Source organism: Plodia interpunctella, chromosome 1 (assembly GCF_027563975.2).
Source record: "Plodia interpunctella isolate USDA-ARS_2022_Savannah chromosome 1, ilPloInte3.2, whole genome shotgun sequence".
Classification (NCBI taxonomy): domain Eukaryota; kingdom Metazoa; phylum Arthropoda; class Insecta; order Lepidoptera; family Pyralidae; genus Plodia; species Plodia interpunctella.
Genome location: NC_071294.1, coordinates 4,695,868 through 4,716,777, shown reverse-complemented (window position 1 = coordinate 4,716,777; position 20,910 = coordinate 4,695,868). Strand labels below are relative to the sequence as shown.

The 20,910-nt window shown below is 36.9% G+C and overlaps 1 protein-coding gene across 11 annotated transcripts in view; it reads left to right on the top strand.

Moving 5' to 3' along the window:
- mbl (muscleblind) overlaps window positions 1-20,910 on the top strand; it is a 259,998-nt gene that overhangs the window by 150,212 nt on the left and 88,876 nt on the right. For all 11 annotated transcript variants that reach the window (XR_008404697.2, XR_008404698.2, XR_008404699.2 and 8 more), the window contains one exon: window positions 6,735-6,778. The gene's annotated coding sequence lies outside the window, so the exon portion shown is untranslated. The remainder of the gene's footprint in view (window positions 1-6,734; window positions 6,779-20,910) is intronic.

The window sequence follows — 20,910 nt, the reverse complement described above, 5'->3', positions numbered from 1 at the left end:
AGTTAAACTAAGACTTCATTACCGACTTCACGATTGTTGAAATCAATTCCCTATCAAGCAAGACACATCAATTTTAAATCAATGCGGGTGAATAATGCGCGTATAGCGTGCGACGGCTGACTGGAACTGTTACACTAGATTACTCTCTTAGACATTTTTATAGCTATGTTTGTAATAAAACTGTACAGACGTATACGTACATTTAGCTAACTTCTCAAAAATATTCTTTACATTTTGCATCGATATAAAACGTACTACCTATGATGTTGTACCGGACTGGCCTCATTTTAAGGAAAATAATATTCAGTTCTGACGTGGATGACTTGTTGTTGTTTGAAAGATTTCATTTTGCTTGTTGGTATTGTAGTATATATCGGCCTGATTTAAGTGGATTTCAATCATCGACTCAAATGAAAATATTTTAACCACTGTAAAATTTCAAGGGATGTCATCATTCGTGACGAGTTTTGGGAACAAGTGTCATAAATGCGCGCGCGCGCATGTTGGGCAACCACCAAAGTGGTGAGTGGCAACATGCAACTCCTTGATGATGCCGGATCTCTATTGCGCGCGAACAGATTTTATGCTCGGTTAAATTCAGAATTTTATGAGACATTTCCAGTATTGTCACAGTCAACTGAAACATTAAGACAGGGCCAACATGCACACCAGGGCCACCATCACATTTTTATAAATAAATTTTAAATAATAGTAAAATATTTAAATGCCACAGTGGATTATTATACACTAATTGTTTTTATTAGTTAGTATTATAATTTTCAATGGGTCACAGTTCCCAAAATTTACTAGCCAAATCTTTTCGTAAATTGTGACTGCATTTTTTATAATGAAAAACTATAATACTATCTTATAAAATACTTTATATACTAGTGTAATATCCTGTGGTATTTTTAGTTTTCGCTATTAATTAAAGGAAATTGATAAAAATGCGGTAGTGGCGCTAGTGAGCAGAGAACTGCTGAATGAGGTGAACTGAATTGACCCAATGATTTCTGCGCTAGAATAAAAAACTCAGTTATGCGTTTCCAGCGTAAACAGCTTAGTTGACGATCAATTAGGGTATGGTGCGGTCTAAGTGCTGAGAGTACTGGCGCCGGATTACGCCTTTGTGTTTGCACACGCCCAAGTGGACGTTTAGCGATCGCCGCGTTAATGCTCTTTGCCGATCACTGAATCATTAATTTATTCGAGCAGTTCGTAAATCTCCCATTGTAACCATTGGTCATTTTGGATTTACATTTTGATTATAAAATTCAGACACGGACAACCTTTTTTACGGGTTATACCTTCAGAATGAATGAATCTTTTGGTTTCTAGAGAAAACCTGGCAACTCGCTGCTCATTATATAACCTCAAAATTCAGGTAAACCTGCTTAGCTAGAAGCTTGGTAACGCAGAGCCTGTAAACGAATCCCTATATCACGATGTAGGTTCCAAGGTGTGTGGATAGAGCCCTCGTCTGATGAACGATGAACCATCTCCTTCAGTACAGTAGATTACCTGATTCAGTTTGTAGGTTAGGGATTCCTGCTCAGCCTTCATTCTTAGCGTTAGTTTTTTTTTCACTGTCTATTTACAACCTAGTGATCAAAAAAGCTTCGAATTTTATTAAAAACTCGCTTGAACATTTGGAATGCCACAGACAGCTAATTACTCATGTTGTTTTTATATAGCCATGCACGTCATTATGGTTATATGTTGAAGTCAGTCACCTTGTCATCATGTAATGGCGGGGGCGACCACGTGGGTTCCTTGCCAATGAACTTGACTCCAGTCAATACTGTGTATGTAGTCTTCATAGATAACGCTAGCTATATGAAAGTACCATATTGTTTATTATTTTGTTTTTGGTTTATTTCACTCACCTAATATTACTCCTTTCTGAACGTGATAGTTATTGAAATTTATATGAATTGAGTTGACCTCCCATCTCCCATTAGAATTCAAGGCTACGATAATAAGCCGAAAATGTACACTACATCAGTACGCATCCATTTCCAACGACACGCACATTTAATGGCTGTTACGGACACGCACTCCAAACAGTATAAATGTGAAATTATTAAAATTAGGGCTCTTTATGAACCTCTGACTTCTGGGGGAATATGAAAATTGGAAAAGTTTTGGCATGATATATATATTCGTGCCCTCTTTATAATAGATGCCTGCTTATGAGACGATAATATTAAGTAACGATAATATAAGACTATATATTATTGACTAATCTAGACTACTTAATCATTGCATGATATGTGGCACATACCTATGTAAGACGCTCATGATAAATTCCAACTTCGCATTAGCGAGTCAGAAATAATCTGAACGTGTTTTGCCATTTGACGTTGGAATTAAGACTTTTATGGAATCGTGACCTAACTGGATGACAAGTTAATAGCTTAGTGTGGGTGCGGCGATTCGGTTGTTCATCCATTTCGTCTTGTTTATCGATTAGTCAAGAATCCGCGCCCATGGCCCAACTTATGTCATTTGGCCGGGAGTCAAGGACGAGGCTGCTCGGCTCGACAGTCGCGCCGGCCTTATTTGGCGATTGGTGGGCGCCAGTTTTACGACTTTGCCTTTTTTCCTACGCCCTGTTTCCATGTTGGCAACACTTTGGATAATACATGTACGTTTATGTGCCGACACAGACGAAACATTGACCTCTACTAGTTTTATCTCGTTCATGCATTGTCTCAATGACTAGAGTTTAATCTTTTTTTATGGCGGTGACCTTATAATCTTTCATGTAACGTTACTATGATAAGTACCTATATTTGTCATTGTATTTTCAGTTTCTATACTCATTTCATGGGCTTGTAAAAAAAGGATGCGTAACAATCGGAAGCATTAACCGTTCGGCTTGATGACGGGTTCTGTTGGCTGGAAAAATGGAACGTGACATTTTAAATTTGGCGCAAAGCTCGCGACATTAATCTGGCGCATCGCCGCCCTCGCCCATGCCGTGCGTGGCCTAATCCGCCCGCTCCCCGAACGACCCGGGAAGACGGAAAAATCTCACATCAAATTACCAGCTTTAAAGCGTAGTGAATTCCCTTGGGTTGCACACGACACACCTTGCCTTTCAGAAGCGACCCTAAATAACGTCGTCGTGTCCTTCGGGAAGTTTGGGAGGTTCGGGCGAGCACGTGCTTTTGTCACAGTCATACTTTCGTCGAGTTTTACGTACGACGTGTCGCGCACTTCGATTGAGTTCTGAAAGCGCGTTCTTATACAACTTTACTAATTTTTGTTTTAAAGTTTTTACAGGAATACAAAAGTTCGGTACCAAAATCCACTACTATGACCGTGTTAAGAAAAACGTTATTTCGTAAATGTTTTTTTTTACAAGTCATGTTACAAATATTAGAAACTTACAATTGACTTGCTTCTTCTTGCTTAAATTGCCATAACTATGAATTTCCCCTATCTTTTGAGCGTTTTCCTGGTTTCTTTTGCAGCCATAGAGTCGGTACCGTGCGTCAGGTCCGCAATTTTTTTCCTCCACTTAAATTAAATGTATTTATTAATAAAAATCAAGCTTCATATCTTTGTTAAATGTCATTTGAGTTCTAGTTACGGTAATACCCATAGCATATATCTCACACCTACGGCGACGAGCCAAAACTTCTCCTTTCCCCTTCAAGAAATACCTTGGGGTAACATAAAGTACACAATTTTTGTGTACCACAAATATATGCTAATTTAAAGAAACCTCAGTACCAACGTCAAGTGAAGGTTCAAAAAGTTTAATGTAATTATGTTGGAGGAAATGTTGAACAGTGTTATAATTGCCGAAGTTAGAAATTGATAGCTTCTACTGTTGAGCTTGAATTACTGGTTATTTAACGATTTACGACAGGGTCTTGTATTCGAAGGCGCCAGGCACGGAGCTTACGAATCTTACTATAGACGGAATAGACATTAAAATGCTGTATAACATAAACTACATCCATCATTTGTAAATGCTTTACCATCACAATGTTTATTGCCAATGTAAGGTTTTTTCCAAATACGGATTTTACTGCCAGTTTAGTCTATGAAACTTGAATCTTATCAGTCAAGTTCCTTCATTTAACAGAGCTAAGTTCACGAGAATCAAAAACATTATTATCGCAAGTTGATAAAGATAACCTTGTCAGACCGACATAAACTATTAGCGATCACACACTGACTAATAATAAACATTTTTCTGGCCATAAACAATGATGTTCTATTGTTGCAAACGGATTTTCGCTTCTTTAGCCTCAGCGCAGTCCCGTGACAAGCACTCTTTAGAATTTCGCTTCTGCTCTCTGTTTTCAGCGTTAAAAAGACGCGCCACCGCCGAAAGCGGAAAACTAGCACACACTTGCGGCACCTTCGTCTCACAAAGCCTATTTACCTTATCCTCGCTGCTTAGACTGTTATTAGTCCCTACTGTGCACAAGAAGCAAAACCTCCTAGTTAACTCCTTCAATTTATTCAGCAGTGATATTTTTTTGAACTGCGTAAAAAGCCTCGTGCGGTGGGAGATTCAAGTTCACGGGGTGAGTCTATTGTCACAAAATCCAATATTGCACATGTCGTCGTTCTGTAATGAATTCAACAATAATTAGAATTGCCAAGCTCATGGAGCTTACCGGCGGATGTCACAAATCCTAGCCAAGGGCCGGGGAGTGTAATGCAAATAACAGTGTTTACCTGTGACGCGGCTCCGCAGCTCCGTGGCGCGATTCATAATAACGGCTTTTATTTCCGTAACTAGCTACCCGACGCTCTCATTTTGTCGGTTAACGCGTATTGTGTCACGGCGAAACGAATGCCACAAGGTAATGGAGTTTTTAAGCTCAGCTTTTTCGCCTCAAAGAAAATTATGTAACTAACGATGTGATTGCACATTAACACTTTGGCGCCCTCTAGCAAATTTATTGTTTTAACTCCCAACTTGGGAATTTGCAACATAAATACGCCACATTAGCGGTGAGGCATAGTGTTCGTAATTTATTAGTTGCTAGATTATTCTAAAGTCTCCAGTTTCTTAATTAATTCGCTCATTACTAAGATAATGGTTATTATTTATTGTATCATTTTCCCTGTACGACAGACATCGCGCGTCTAGTGAATCGGGTCGGGACTCCCTTGGAGAAGTTATACGAATAACCTTGAAATGAGTAGGGTTGCTAACGATAAGTGGGTTTAAGTCAAGAGTAAACATATTTAGCTCATATTACCCAGGGATCTCGTTTAAGATAATTAATTTGTTCTTTACATTAAATAGCTTTATTTGCGCTTCTCTTACAAAACTTTACATTAGGGTATATGCTAAAATGTTTGACAGTACGATACAACAAAACTGGTAGTTTTAATTAAAATATAATACTTCAGCAAATAACTTGAAGAAGTAATTATTACTCAATTATGTTTTCAGAATACATTAACTAAATCATACACATATACATATAAAACTTGTGACGTAAATACATTGTGTCGCGTCGAGCAAGTATGAAAGAACAAGTTTTTTAATTCTATCATAAATTAAAATTGTTGTCTAATCAATACTTTATAAATATCTAAAATTTACAAATGCTATTAAAACCTTAAAATTTCAATTTGAGGAGTCTATAAGGAGCCGCGTTGAGAGGCTAAACATATCCAGGAATATTGGAAAACTTGTAATTGATTTAGTTTCATATTCGAGCGCAATGTATTTATGCACTCTATATTTCTCATCTGTGCGATTTCCCGGTTACTACCTCAGCGTACTACCTAATACAGAGACCACTTATCTACTTTTTCGTCTTCGGCATCCTTAATTTTATGCTCAGACAACTCAAATGATATCGCTTAGGATTGATCTTTTGGCACACTGTGCCCAATCAGCTCACTGTCCTCAATCAGCGTCGATTGTTCCCACTTCCAATTAACACATCGATATACATCTCTAATCGGCGTTGTGTCTAGCTGGGATTTTCTTCTCGATTTTGTTTGTTACTGCATTCTATACTTATTTGTCTTAGCTTACGATAGTATTAAATTAATAATGTGTCTTTCTAGTTCAAAATAAAATAATTATTTGACAATTGTTAATCAGGTAGTTATATCAGGTGCGTAATCTTAATAATAGATAATCTTTTTGTAGTCCGAGTTGTAACATAAATAATATTTATACATATCAACTATTTTATAATATTCATGAGTCATATAAACCAATTAAATATTTCATCTACATCCCTGATGTACGTACATGTCTCCCGTGCCATTTGGCTTCCATCTCATAAGTACTTATGTATCCCATGTCCTTGCGTGATCCACCCCACATCCTTCAAGTATATATAAAAATTGTAGTTAGTCTTGACCTCTGTAAATTAATATTCTTTATTATGAAGTTTCTATCTACTACTACTATCATGACAAAACCCTTAATTTACAAACTTTGCGTAATAAAATATAACCTGCGTCCATCCTCCAGAAATTGCATTCTATACACTGGTGAAAGTAGTTTAAAAGTAAAATTGAAATGACAAAAGGCATTGTGGAAGAAGAAGACACTGGTGAAAGAGTTTTTGAAATCTGTAGTTTTGAATTTAAGTACTTACAAACCATTCCTAATTATAATATTAGTTTCATTAGTTATGTAGATTTTTCCTTGGGGAGTGATCCTGAACCAAAAGATCTTTGTTATGCTAATTGCTAAATCATCACTAGATATGCTAAAAGTATTTCTTCTGTTTCAGATTTTGGCCCGGAGTCATATCATTGTAAAGGAGCTCGCTTAAAAGTAAGTATATTTTTTTACAAGACGCCTCCGTAAAGATAACAAACTATTTCTGATCAGTCCCACCCACCATAACCAATCCAGTGCAGTAACGTTTTGCTAAAAAGTTTTATATTTCGTATTTTACTGTGTCTCCGTCATATTTTTCATGATTACTCTCTTGGCAAAACACCAAGATCTTACTCGCTTATCTTTCGTAACTTTGCTCAGCAAAAATGACTCAATTTTTCTCGATTTTCTCCGAAATTATTCGATGCTCGAATATTACTTTTGTTTTACCTGTCTTTAGAGCAAAAGTTGTGATGCTTAGTAGTTTCACCTGGTCGTAAAATTTTCTTATACATGACTGCGACCCAGATCATAAAAATAATAATAGTTTGTGTTTTGAAACCAATATTATATTATGAAACTTTGTTAAAACAGTTTTTGACTGGAATTATGTTGAGAAGGAGGGATCTCTCTCCTAGGTTTTTTGAAGGCTTCTGCAAAAATTATTTTGAGATGAAGTTATGAAGTTTATTATCAGTGTACAGATATCTGTATTTATTCATTCTATAATATTCCATTATTTTCATCTAAAAATATAATAGTGGACAAAACAGAAAGCCTGCATTTTCAATAATTAAGCAGGTATTGTATAAGCACTGTAAATTTCATTCAATTTGAACCAGTAGTAAAATAATTTTAACTTGTTAAAGTTTCTTGATTTTCTCACTCACTTACTCACTCACTCACTCATTGACTGACCGATCATCAAAAGTCTAAGGCACTTCTAGCTATAAATTTACACTTCTATAGAAGCTTCAAATTTAGAATACAATTAGTGTTTAGTGTCTAAATCAAGGGAAAACCCAAAACATTTGTAATTTCGGTCCAGTATTCTAGATACACTAATTGCATTAATAACTGTAATCCCATATAAATATAGGAAATTACAAAGTTACATTCGCAGTCAATGAATCATTGTACCTGCATAATGGAAAGGGTGTGTTCAGCCCATGAAATTGAACCACATTCCCATAGGAAAAAAATATGTTGACATATGAAAAACAAAACTACTTTCCATACAAATTCCACTATTGACTACTAAAAGAAGCGACATGCCATCAAAAACATGCTGTAAAAAATCCAAGTCTTGCAGCTCAGTTTTTCTACCGTAAAAAGTTGTGAGATCCATGTTACCAAGTCGATTAATTTATTTACCTACTTAAGGGACCTTATGTCTTAAGTTATTACGCAAGTTATTATCATATCAATATTAAAAATCTTTTAAGTTTTAAATAAATAGATTGACTTGGCCATCGCATGAAAACACAATGTATCTTACAAGTAATACATATTATATTAGATTGTTGAGTCTATGGCGCCCCACGCGATTGAAACTCTCGTCTCCAAAACGAATGTGTAATTTTTCCAAACGGCTCATCGAATGACATAATAAATTCCAACATGGCTCTGGGGGCATTTAAACTTGTCAATAAACCGAGAAGTGGAGACGGGGTCTAGTGCAACCAATTCACTAATACTCTTGTTCGCCATTTAAATTTCAGGACCATTAATTTCTTATAGACCTAAATCATCCCACGGAAGGACTTTGGTGAGAAACCAGATTGATGGCCCGTAGTGTTGTATGGTGTGATACATACTAAACAATCTAATCATGCGATGGCCATGTCGATCTATTTATTTGAAACCTAAAAGATTTTTAATATTGATATGATAATAACTTAAGACATAAGGTCCCTTAAGTAGGGCCTAAATAAATTAATCGACTTGGTAACATGGATCTCACAATTTTTTACGGTAGTAAACTGAGCTGCGAGACTTGGGTTTTTAACAGCATGTTTTTGATGGCATTAAATTATTTTCATCTAAAAAGATAATAGAACCTTGGATGTATAAAATATTTGCAAATTTACATACTAGACAAAGCAAATCGTGGTTAAATTGATTTTTTCTTATACGGATAATACTCGACCTTCATACTAAAATATGACATTTAAAATTTCAAAACTTCAATACATTGGTGACGTTGATTATTTTACATCCAGTCAGAGAGGAAAGAGTCAACAAGATTTTATTACGATATTATTACGATATTATTACGATATTATTACGATGTAGATCACATTTTCTTTTATCTATAATGTAGATACCGAAAAAACATTTCCATAATGAATGTTGTAAAGAACATTCAAGTTATAAAAAAGAATTTCTTTATAACGTTCCCTTAAATTTATATTTAATTAACCTCTCTCTTACGCGCCTGAACTTACGGACCTTGCTGCAGCATTAATATAATAACCGATACATTCCACCTCAATGACTGCATGACAAGGAATCATAGTAAAACAACCTACCGTTGCCGAAAAAGAAGATGGACAAAAAAGAGCGAAACTACTCTTATTAATCAGATGTGCAACACCAACTGGCAAAAAATAAACAACCTGTCTTGCAAATTGCAATGACTCGTGTATGCATACTTTAAAAAACAAACAGCTTCTGTGCCTGCTCAGATATTTATGAAAGAAGATGTGTAGGTAGTTGTTTTGTTTATTCGTACCTTTTGAATTAGTTATAGAGGTAGTCATTTACCTAAGATAGGCTCAGGCCGCACCATGGTGGAATGGAAACAATTCAGGAGAAACACGACCCATTGTCCGGGTCTACTGAAGCGATGTATCTACATTAATAAATGCCAGATTGCTTTCCACGTAACGTAGTACCTGTCTGACTCTAGTAGTATTGCATTAATTTCCACTTTTGTTCATTTTGCCTGTCTCATTATTCCGGCTTGTATCAATCTGTTGAAAATCAACTTTGATTTCAATCAAGATTAATTATTAAAGTCACGTTCTTTAATTGATAATAACTTTTTAAATACTTGTAATGTAAAGAAATCATATTAAATTAATCTTTATTCTTATAATATTATTTTCCATCAAAAAATTTCAACATTTCGACAAGGATATGAGAATGTTATTTTATTCTGTAAATATTAGAGTTTGAATAATATCGCATGTTGATTTAGGCCGGGTTATCCATCAATTTCGCACCTCACCTTGGTTGGTAGTAGGAGTATGCTACCTTCCAAATAAGACGTAACTCAATATACTGTTTTGTGTAAATTATTATATTATTATATATTAGTAAAAACCAAACATTAACCAACATTTACTTTATGCACATAACAAACTTTACTCCCAAAAGTTGCAGCAGCGATTAGTAATAAATAATTGAACGTAGTCAATATACCTCCATAAGAAGACAAAGAGATGTCATCTCCAAAACTTTGTCAATTTACGTGGAAGCCGTAAAGCCCCTTGCCGGTCCATGTCCGTACTTGGTACAAAAGAGGAGGTAACATCAAGGGGACTTTCTAGTTCAGACTGTTATACTTTCTTGTCTAAGGGGATCAAACTGCGGTGCATTCGCGCAATGTATTATGCAGTCTGGGGCGTGTGGCCATGTAAGCAGCTCGAGTCTCATCTGACGAAGAACATTACTACGAGTATTCTTGGAAATTTTCTATTCAAAACTTTTGGAAGCTATTCGGTTTCAAATGCCATTCATAAATTACTTACGATCGAGTTCGGGATTAAACTTCCTGTACCCATTTTGAAATATATAGTTCTGATATTTAATGATGAATTTAACATTTCAAAGCACTCACCTAGTGAACTAGACAGTTGTCGTATGATTTATCAAGAAACGTGTACGGTAAGCTAAGCTAATCGCATCTCATTTCCTACATGTCGCTCGTTCTAGTGGGAAGCACAAATGAGATTGTGGGCTGACGTGTCGTTCCGGAGACCTAGTCGCACTCCACATCAAACCTAACTAGGAAGTTTGGTACGCCTCCTGTTTCGAACGTTGTCCTTTTTGTCTATTTTAAAATGAATTTTTAATGCCTGTATTGTATTAAATTTCTGAATTAAAATATTCAAGTCTTTGTAATCTTATCAAAAATTAAAATATAATTTATTTCTTATATTCATTTTTGACTTGTAGCGTCGTGTTTGTTATTTATTGTTTCATTACATAAAACAATGTATAACATGCTTATGCTCATACAATACTATTATAAGTACTATTATTATGACCAGGTTAAGGGAAAGCAATATCAGGATCCACGAAACTTCAGACATTCTCAAATCTAGTTTGAAACTATTCAAATAAGGCATCGGTAATTCCAAAATTTGCTTTTGCATACGCTTTCCACCTCTAGTGAAGTTTGCAATAAGAGAAAGTCAATTCAGTTAATCACAATGAACGGCTTTTCGAACGAATAGTGGTCCTTTATCGCGTTTCACGCAAGTTTCTTCGGGCTCTCTACTTACACGATTAATTTGAGTCCATAAATCCGTATTAAAAGCGGGGGGGCCAGGACCAGTCAACCGCGCCGCTCAGTAAGTAGCGGCTATTTCAGCCTTTTTGTTCTCACTTCGCCTGTTTCCTTCTACTACTTAATATATTATTCCATCTATAACTGTAAGTACGGCGTAAGTGTAACGTTTTGGTCGATCGGAAATTAGTAAGGTGTCGGTATGTTCGGTTCGGTGTGACAGCCATGCACGTCACAGCCAGACAGACAGGCAGCGTGCTCGGCGCCCGCCAGACCATTAGCCGTCTGCCCGATGTGGAACGCTCGATAAACTTGTAAAAACGCCTCTTACCCATTTAATTTTATGCCCTCGCTTAAGCTTTGCTATTGGCAGATTTCTTCCTCGTTTTTTTATAGGTCCGTCATTAACTGTATCGCGCTTATTTATATTTCCTTTATTTTTTTTGTCTCGATAGAGTCTATTAAGTCTATCGTTAATTCTATTATACCATTTGAAATAACAACATGTCATGCAAATAAAAATTAAAGTATATTTTTTCATTGGTTTAATTCAATAAAATTATGTAACTTTTCTAAAAAATATACCATTGATACTACGCAGGTTAAAAAGGGCCACTATATATTTGACTTCATTTTAAATGAATTCAAATAAATTGCGTTATCTTACAACGACGAAGTTTTCAATAAGTATTTTTTAATATAACGCAACTTTATGACAGAACTCTTTTAAACCATCCTTTCTCTAGAACTTCTGTTGTAAGAATACACCGCGCTTCTCGCGTGAAGCCGATATTGATACAAAATATTTATGACTTCAAGTGATAAAGTTTATATTGCGGTAACAGTTTTATTTCTCTCGTCAAATACTTATATCATTTTTTCGTATCATATAAGTATGATATTGACTAATAAAATTCGTATACCACATATCATTTTAAGGTATGGCGGTACTTTGAGAGCAATATTATTTGTTTGTTTATGAGTTATGTTATGTGATCTATATAGGAGAGCAATAGAGCCATACTACAAAGTTACCACTGCAGAATGTTCGTCTCATTAAACTAAAAGCACTGAATAATATATATTCTTTGAGGAAATAACGTTCCCGGAGAGGTGAATAAAACTGTAATATCCTCGCGATCAATTCTTTTCTATTACTTCTAGTAAAGGCTACATTTGATGATATGGGAGGGGTTTTTTGTTTAGTGATTACTTTTATTAAATAATTTAATTACATAATTCCTCTTTTTTGCTTTTTTAAATGAATAAACTACTTATCAGTTGTTTAAGTAACCTAAGTAAGTAATATATGTGAACTGTGTTTGCCGAAAATTCGTAATTCTCTAGAAATATTCAAGTTTTCCCTTAGGCGAGACATTATCGCGGACGTCCTCTCAACACCATATGAAGGCCTCATTCGTCTTATTTCTATCGTGGCCCGAAAATTTAGTACAGTATTTCTATTCTATTGACCACCCCGTTCCATTTTACCATAAACATGTCACGCGTTTCCATAAGCATTACCATCAAGAGCCTGGCTGTAAAAAAATGATTTGTGTTTTTTATAGTTGTAAACTAGACTAGACTAAAATAAATTAAGCCGACAAAACCAGTTTAACAAAGAATTCTGTCCTGGAAAATTTTAGAACGGGCTACGTTCTAAAATTTTCCAGGACAGAATTTAAATAAGCAGTGTGGCGTATCTTAACGCGGTGTGGGCGGGTCGATCCCGCGGGTCTTAATTTGTTGCTCTCCTGGCGCCTCGCATCTCACTTTCAAACGGCGGCGTAACGCGACCTTACCACTTCCACTTATAACACCAAGACTACACCTACGTGAAATGGTGCGCTCCCTCGCCTCGCGCTATAACCGGATTTAAATTGGGTCTTAATTTAAAACTGTATTATTCTCTTATCTCTATTCGGTTATTTTAAGATAGACCATTAACAAATCCTAAAAAATGTTCTGATATACCAGTACCATATTTAAAAACTTAACATCTAGAAGACATTTTTATTGTAGTGTGCAGCACCTAAACCTGTACTAACGTTTCAATTATGATTTCCCCATGTATTTTGTTTCATACGTACAAGTAAATAAAAGTGTACGAACTAAATTAACTTAGGTCTAAAACCGATTCTCTATTAGATTTATATAGGATCATGGGCAACATACTATTTTGTTCTGTTTTTATGCTATCATGTGTTTATACATTTTTTTTGCAAATGTTTCTGTAATTTGAAGAAAGTAAATAAAAAATTACAGGTGGAGTAAATATAAACATATTAGGACAAATCACACAGATTGAGCTAGCCCCAAAGTAAGTTCTAGACTTGTGTTATTGGATGCTAACTCAACGATACTAAGTATATTTTATAACATATACAGATATATACAAACATATATATCCATCATGACCCGTCCGGGGATCGAACCTGGGACCTCTCGGTTCAGAGGCCACCGAGCTCGTCAGTAAATATAACCTTTTTTACTGTGAGTTCTAAGCTTCCTGTCCGGCCGCTAATTTTCTTGAGGAAGGAATTATTTCCAAAATCATAAAATTGACATTACATTAGTTTTTTCATTATACAGATTCATTATTTTAAAGTTAGATTGTAGAAATAATTCTTGCATTTCTTAAAATTTTAAAAATTATATTGACAGCGCAGTCGTAGCCGTCAAAACGATCTGAAAAACATCCTGAAGCAGTTTGAAGCTTGAATTGTTGTACCGAACGTGACGGTATTTTATTGTGAAATATAAATAATATTGTAAAGAAATCGGCTAGTCTATTCTATTGGTCAATTATCCCGAGTTTGAAGGCGACACGGGAGAAGCAACATGTTCTAAAGTCTTCGATTGCACATGGTTATTTGCGGTTTCCAACAACGCTGCGGCTAAGTGGTTCTAAACACACTCGGTCAAATTTACACGGCTCGCTTAAATATGACGATAATGATGCCACGAGAGCCCGCTGCCCCTCACCGCATTTCTACTAAACCAATCCAATCCCTCCCTTGGGCACTCTTCAACACTAATTCGTACGAAATACCTACTCAATTTTGGCAATGACTCGAAAATTCGCGGTTTTTGCGGCACATAAACAACTAGCACACGTGCGCCCTGACCGCCTATCAATTGTACCGACTTAAAATGCATAGTTTTCAACCCTGTTGTCGATCAGTTTCCGCCAAATTTTCCGCTGCGGGCGCTTGGCAACCGCACTGTGTGGCGCACCACAATCACCCATACAAATTGAGAGGTTTACGTGATGCAAACCTACTCCTATACTTTGTTTGCACCATATGTTGTGTACATTAATATTGTTTTTTTTTTATATACACACCACGCTCCAATTGCGACTGTGTATCGGCAAGTCGTAATCATAGCGGGCTCGATCGACCACTGAAAGCTTTTTGAAAGCTCGCAGCGACGCGCGATGAAAGGTTCATGCCGTGATTTCGACCGAGTCATTGAAACTCGTCAAGCGAAGTGATAGTATTTTATTTTCCTTTTGATATATTAAATACCAATAGTTGGAAGGGTTAAAACAAGATATTTATTGGTTTTCTTATCACTCGGGCAAAAGTTGAAAAAGTTAATTTAATATTGAGGGTGAGTTGCACCATCAAATTTGACGTTGACTTTAACCAGCGCGCTGCTGACGTTTAGACAAAATGGCGTACTTTGCGTTTGTCTGCCCACGTTAAAGTTACCATCAAAGTTGACAGTGCAACTTACACTAAATAATTCCGTTCCTAACTGTCCTAAGATACTTACATAACATAGAACACTCATAATTTAGTAGTACACGTAGATTCTGTAAACTTTAGACGGAATCGCGTACAAATATCAAACTTTAAGAATGAAAACTTAAGTGAATTTCAAGTATTGAAACAGAGATACGACTTCATGCGTGGAATGCTCCTTTTGCTGGCGGATATGTGAAAAATTGCTAAATAATGCGCCCTCCGCCGTGCCTGCAGTCCCGCCCCCTAATGTCTTCTTAATGCCGCATGGAGTTGTCACATTGCACAATCACAGCCTTTTCACCTCGCTCTCGACTATTGCAGAGAATCGCCTCGCCGCTGCACTATATTGAAATGCATTGATGAATTATTAAATAAATATTGTCATAATTGTTAAATCTTATTTATTAACCTGAAAAAAAAACAGAACAGAACACAAAAAAGATTTTCCCGCTATAATGCGCAGTTTGTTAAGTATGAAAGGCTCCATTTGAACGTAAGGTTTTTTAGCTCGTATTTTCAATTCCAGCTCGCCGAGCGTTTCTTTTGTTCCAGGAACGTGATCAGATAGAGATGAAGCCCACTGACGTTATTGCTCGCACCAATCTAGTTTGTTTCTGCTCTTATACTTTCTGCTTTACGTATCATCATATTTGAAATTATTTTCTGCATCGCTGTAGATGATTTCCCCCCAGCGACTGGAATATTTCCGCACCCATTTGTTTCTGTGACGTGTAATACGTAAGCGCATTACATTTTTGTAGGCACCATTCGCTTCGCCATATCTCTCCGTTCCGTAAGGCTTCGCTTCCAATATAACGCCTCGGGATGACAAACGGTTTACAATCAAATATGACGTTAATGTTACTGGGAGACAATTTCAAACCGACACGGCAACAGATACTGGGAGTTTACTAGCTTTTATAAAACTACTCACAAGAGATGCTTATTACAGTATATTATCCAAAATGTTCCATCCACTCCCTTGCGAAAGAGATCGAAAGTTTCCCAGAGCTTAGAAAACAGTTTTTTCTTCGTGTCTAAATCTGAGCCACGCGCCCTTTCCGTATCATAAATTATCACTGCAAAAACTTTTAAAGCTATTATAACTGTTCCACATAGGTATAAATTCCTTCTCGAATGATTCATTTTCCTACGCTCAACTTATGGCTAAAAGTTTATATTTTCATATCTATATGTAGTACCTAGTAACTTGTCAGCATATTTAGCAACTACTTCCACATGAATTTTAATTAAGGACAATATAAACAGTTTTTTTTAAACACTGGTGTATCTGAAAACTTCTAATTTTGTCTAAATTGTATTCCCATTTTCTCTAGAATGTCGGAATATAATCGCAATAGTGAGTTAACCCTCTTTACTCCGCATTATCGACGTGTTACAAAAAACAAACCCATGTTTTGTCACTCGAGTCGCTTTCCGCAAAAGGGTTAGATCGGTATTTTTGGGGATGACCCGAGTGTCGCGGCAGCTAATACCCTTGTTCGTCAAAATAGCATTACGCACGGAGCGGGCCCATGCCGAGGGCCCCCTGTCGAGCTGAGATTTGGCGTACCTTAGTGACTGATTAGCAATTGCTTTGAGCTGGCGGACGCGACAGGTGGTCGGGGCGCGGGCGGGGGCTTGACCCGCGGGCTCTTGCCTGATTGATGGCCATGCTGCGTTCCCATTTTGACTCATGTCTGCGTCTACACCTCCTTTGCTTTGCTATTCTGTTATTTCTAACAAAAGTAATCTCTAACTGTACATAACTTATTACCTACATCTATACGCGTCGATATTTTCTCTTTCATTATTAGACCACAAAGTCTTATTTCATTCATTTCATTACTTATTATCACTTAATTCGTATAAAATGCAATAACAGCATTGAAATAAAACTTACAATAAAAAACAGAAATAATTTGAAGTATCAAAACTAGCTTCTTTCACAGAGCCTCATTGTTTTAATTCTCGCGAACTCTCGCAGTTAGGATCTATAAATTTGATACATCTTGTCATTTATCAGGAAGTGAGCTGGTTTTATTTAGGCAAATGTCGAATGTCGATTGTCTAGTCAAATCGGTCCCACGATCCGTGCCCGCGGTCTAATAACCCGAGGTCAAGTCAGTCAACGGCTCATGCATATTCACGCCTGATCCGACAGCGGTTCATCTGTAACGGTCCTGCGACCGGTTGTAAGAGCCCATTGTTGCATGTGTCCACATGGCCGTCACCGCCGCCATCCCCGTGACGAGCTTCTCCAGCAATGGTTTACTTACTGCCATGCGAATCATGCAATACTGTTACCTATTGGCGATAATAACAAACGCGTCAGACCGGTCTGCCAACTCTATTTTAGCACTTATTGGTAAACATTTTACGGGGAACATAATGCTCGATACACGACTCTGTATTGCGTCATTTAATTTAAATGCTAGACGTTCCAAATTCGGCGCATGGCAATTTTTGTTAGCAACATTTTGTTGTACTGCATTCTCTTTTGCAAGCGGTCGCATCGCAGCCGGGAGGCGACAATATTTTCGCAAATTCGCATAGCATAGTCTTTTATTGCGGCTCGGCGGGTTATTAAGATTACAAAAGCCGGGTTAGTTGTTAAACGCCGCCGGTAGATATTTATATTCTAATGAGGTGCCAGCAACAGCGCCCTGTGAGGGTGCATGCGTAATTCGAAAGTACGTTTTTTTTTCTTACACGGTATATTATGACATTAATTTAATGGAGTAGATGGTTGTGGTGTAAGCAGCCGGGTTAATAGCTTGGTTACTGTAAACGCAAATATAAAGTAAAACCCCTTGCTTTTAACACGTGACCACCCACATCCGCTAAATAAAGTAATTGATATGTTACAATTTAATTTTAATAAAATAAAAACTCTTTTAATAAAATGAAATTTCAATTCATGAAACTTTAAAAATGTACTTACAACCATCAAAACGCAGTGAATTGGTTTGAATTTCACATTTACTTTTGCACATGAATTGTGTTTTGGAATGAATAGCACATAATATATTGTTTAAAGAAAGAATGGTGTTAATAAAGCCACCCCCTTTTATCGACCACCACATCATTTCCGATGTAATAGGTATTTGGGTTATATATATTTTACTGCCATAGCAAAATAAACTTATTTAACAAAACTTATTAAACATTCAAATTAACTTATTTAACAAAAAGGTAATCGTGTTTATATACTTGAGCGGCAATGTTGTTTTATAATTCGAGTTTGATGTGTGTCAAATCGAATCAATGTCGATTCGATACCGGAACAAAACGGCTCGCTCGGCCAGACAAACCGATTGAAGCCGCAGTCCGCGGCAAAACTGAATTAGTTTCCAAGCCAATAAAATTGTTCAACTTGAAATGGTATTATAGCTCTATGATTCATAGTATTAATCTGACTTACGATATTCAATTGTCGTGCAATATTCGATCAAATTAATTGCCTTTTTGCAATCACTCCTAATTAGTACATAATTAATGCATGTTGTTTATGCCGAAAGAAAATCCACATTAACATTTTTGACTAGTAAAAATAACCTGGATAAAGAAACGGTGTCGGGAATTACCCGGCTGGAATGGAATGAAGTTATGGGAGTACCACTCCACTACATGGTTGTAACCATAACGGCCTATAGTAAAAGTGTAGAACGGAAGGCTTCGCTGTTTTTGACCTAGCTCATTCGCGTGTAACGTAAGATAAGGAAATGCGTTTCAAAAAACATCATTGCACTGCGTTTTTAAATTGTTTTAAAACGGATAGTCTTGTCTTGACACATGACCTTTTGCGTTGAATGAGAATTTGTTTCACTAATGTAAAAATGTTACGCTTTAATCTACATCCACAAAACAAAGCTGCCAGAAAATTCTATATCTTACACGTTACAACTTGTAACATAGTGTACTTACACTATGCTATGCTTACAATAAATTGAATGAATAACTAGCGAAAATTTAAGTTTTCTCACAAAGCATATTTTATGAAAGGCTGTTATTAATTTCATTTCTTTTCATAATTCTGGCATTTTAATTACAAATAGCTAAGTAACTAATAATAATGTAATAACCTTACAGTAAACTTACGCTCATCGAACTATTCAGTCCTTTCGAAAGACTGTCACAAACACTAATAGGCCAATAATTACAAAATATAGCACAAACTACTAACTTTAGTGCGATTTCTTCTTATAGCAGCGATAAAATAAATATGGTGCAGTAATGCATTTTACATTTTGAAGGATCATTAAATTGCGCATTACACGCCCGGCCCCGACGAGAGGCAATTAAAAAAGAACTGTTAAGACGCTCGTAAAAATGAAGTCGTGTTCTCAACTGATTAAAAAGTCTTTGCTAATCTTAAGCGAGCTGCACACATCTTTGTTCTGAAGTTTTTAAATGTTGGTGTTTGTGCTCGTTCATGGGCTTTACTCGTATCGTTTTTGAAGTATTGTACAGTTTTTTTTAATTATATGTATATATGCCTTATCTTAAACGATCTGCATGTGAATTAAATAGCTGGTTAAATTCAATGCTTTCTCCTCAAGAAAGAAAAGCTTGTTAACATTCACCATTTCATTATGTAATCAAATTTTTACGTCAGTGATTAGCTGTTGGCTAAGTTCCGCTATGTCAAGATCTATCAATTAACGCGCAAACTCGATCGGCTTTCAGATGAATGTCAATTAATGTCAGATGTACCGTCGTCGCCCTAGGGGAGGAATCGAGCCTGGCATCTCGATGTACATCGATGACGTTATATTATGCCGTGGATAAAAATTTGGTAGAGCTATTTATATATTTATTTATTAGAACGTCCAGCCATCCTTAAGCCAGTTTCTTCAAAAATACCTGTGCACATAAATATTTATACTGGTGATTGTTCCACCCTTACTGATATGGCAAAACAGACCATATTGGAGTTTGACATTTTGACACAATGGTGTCACAGATTGTGAGGTCGGTATACGTGCAGTTACCAATTGATACGTTGCGAAATATCGTCTGAGGTTACAATAAATCGGTTTATACTTATTTAGAAACCTGCACAGGTCGGCGCAGTTATTCAATCCGCGACCTATTTGCGGTCAGTCACACTTCTACACAGCCGCCGATCGTCACTGCCTATTCGTGTTTTAATCAACACACAATTAACAATAAAGAAAGATAATAATTAGCAGCGTTGAATCGCCACTCCTGTCTACTTGCCAGCGTTGACATAGCAAGGACTTTACAATAGCGTCATAACTTCCCCCTACCTATAACCATCAACTACATAACTATTAATATTATGATAGTTAATGAATTGCACCTTACAACCTTGTAAGCAATATAAATTCATGAAATAAATTGAAACTGTGTGAAGTCTTTACCTTTTTCGTCGATAAGGTTGATGAACGCAAAAATAAACACTATTAGCGAGAGTAAATATTGAAACACTTCTTCATTTCCGAGCTTTTCCGGCCATGGAGGACGCATGCGACGAGCCTAATAAGTGGGTCAAGTAACCCTTTGACGTGTAGAGGAGTGAACAATCACACGCGCCGCCCGCCTAATTGAAGCCCAATGTCGCGCGGCCCGCCCACGGTGATTGATACCGCCCGCCGCAGAGCCGGCTTCTAATTCGATTGTGATATTGTTTGGACGCGCACTGACGTCACTCCCGTGGGCAAACGTCTGCTCGCGCACGCATGATGTCATCTTGACGCTGCGATCGCTCGATTCACTCGCAGTAGAGCTGATTATTGATGCTTGCCAGCCGCCCAATACGCCTCTAGTTACTCTACTACTTCTTGAAAAACAAAACATTCGCAAAGGGATAAAAATAAAGTTACAGGGGCTAATTAGTCGCGCCATCAATATCCATTATAGGCGCCACACGCGAGCGACGCCGGCTGCGCGCCGCCGCCGACCACGATAAACCGATACTAAGCTACTCTATCTCGAGCCCCGATAAGGGTTTGCACTTCCGTCCCTGACCGCGGCCGGAACACGGAACTGCCGTCCCTCCACTTCGCACAGAT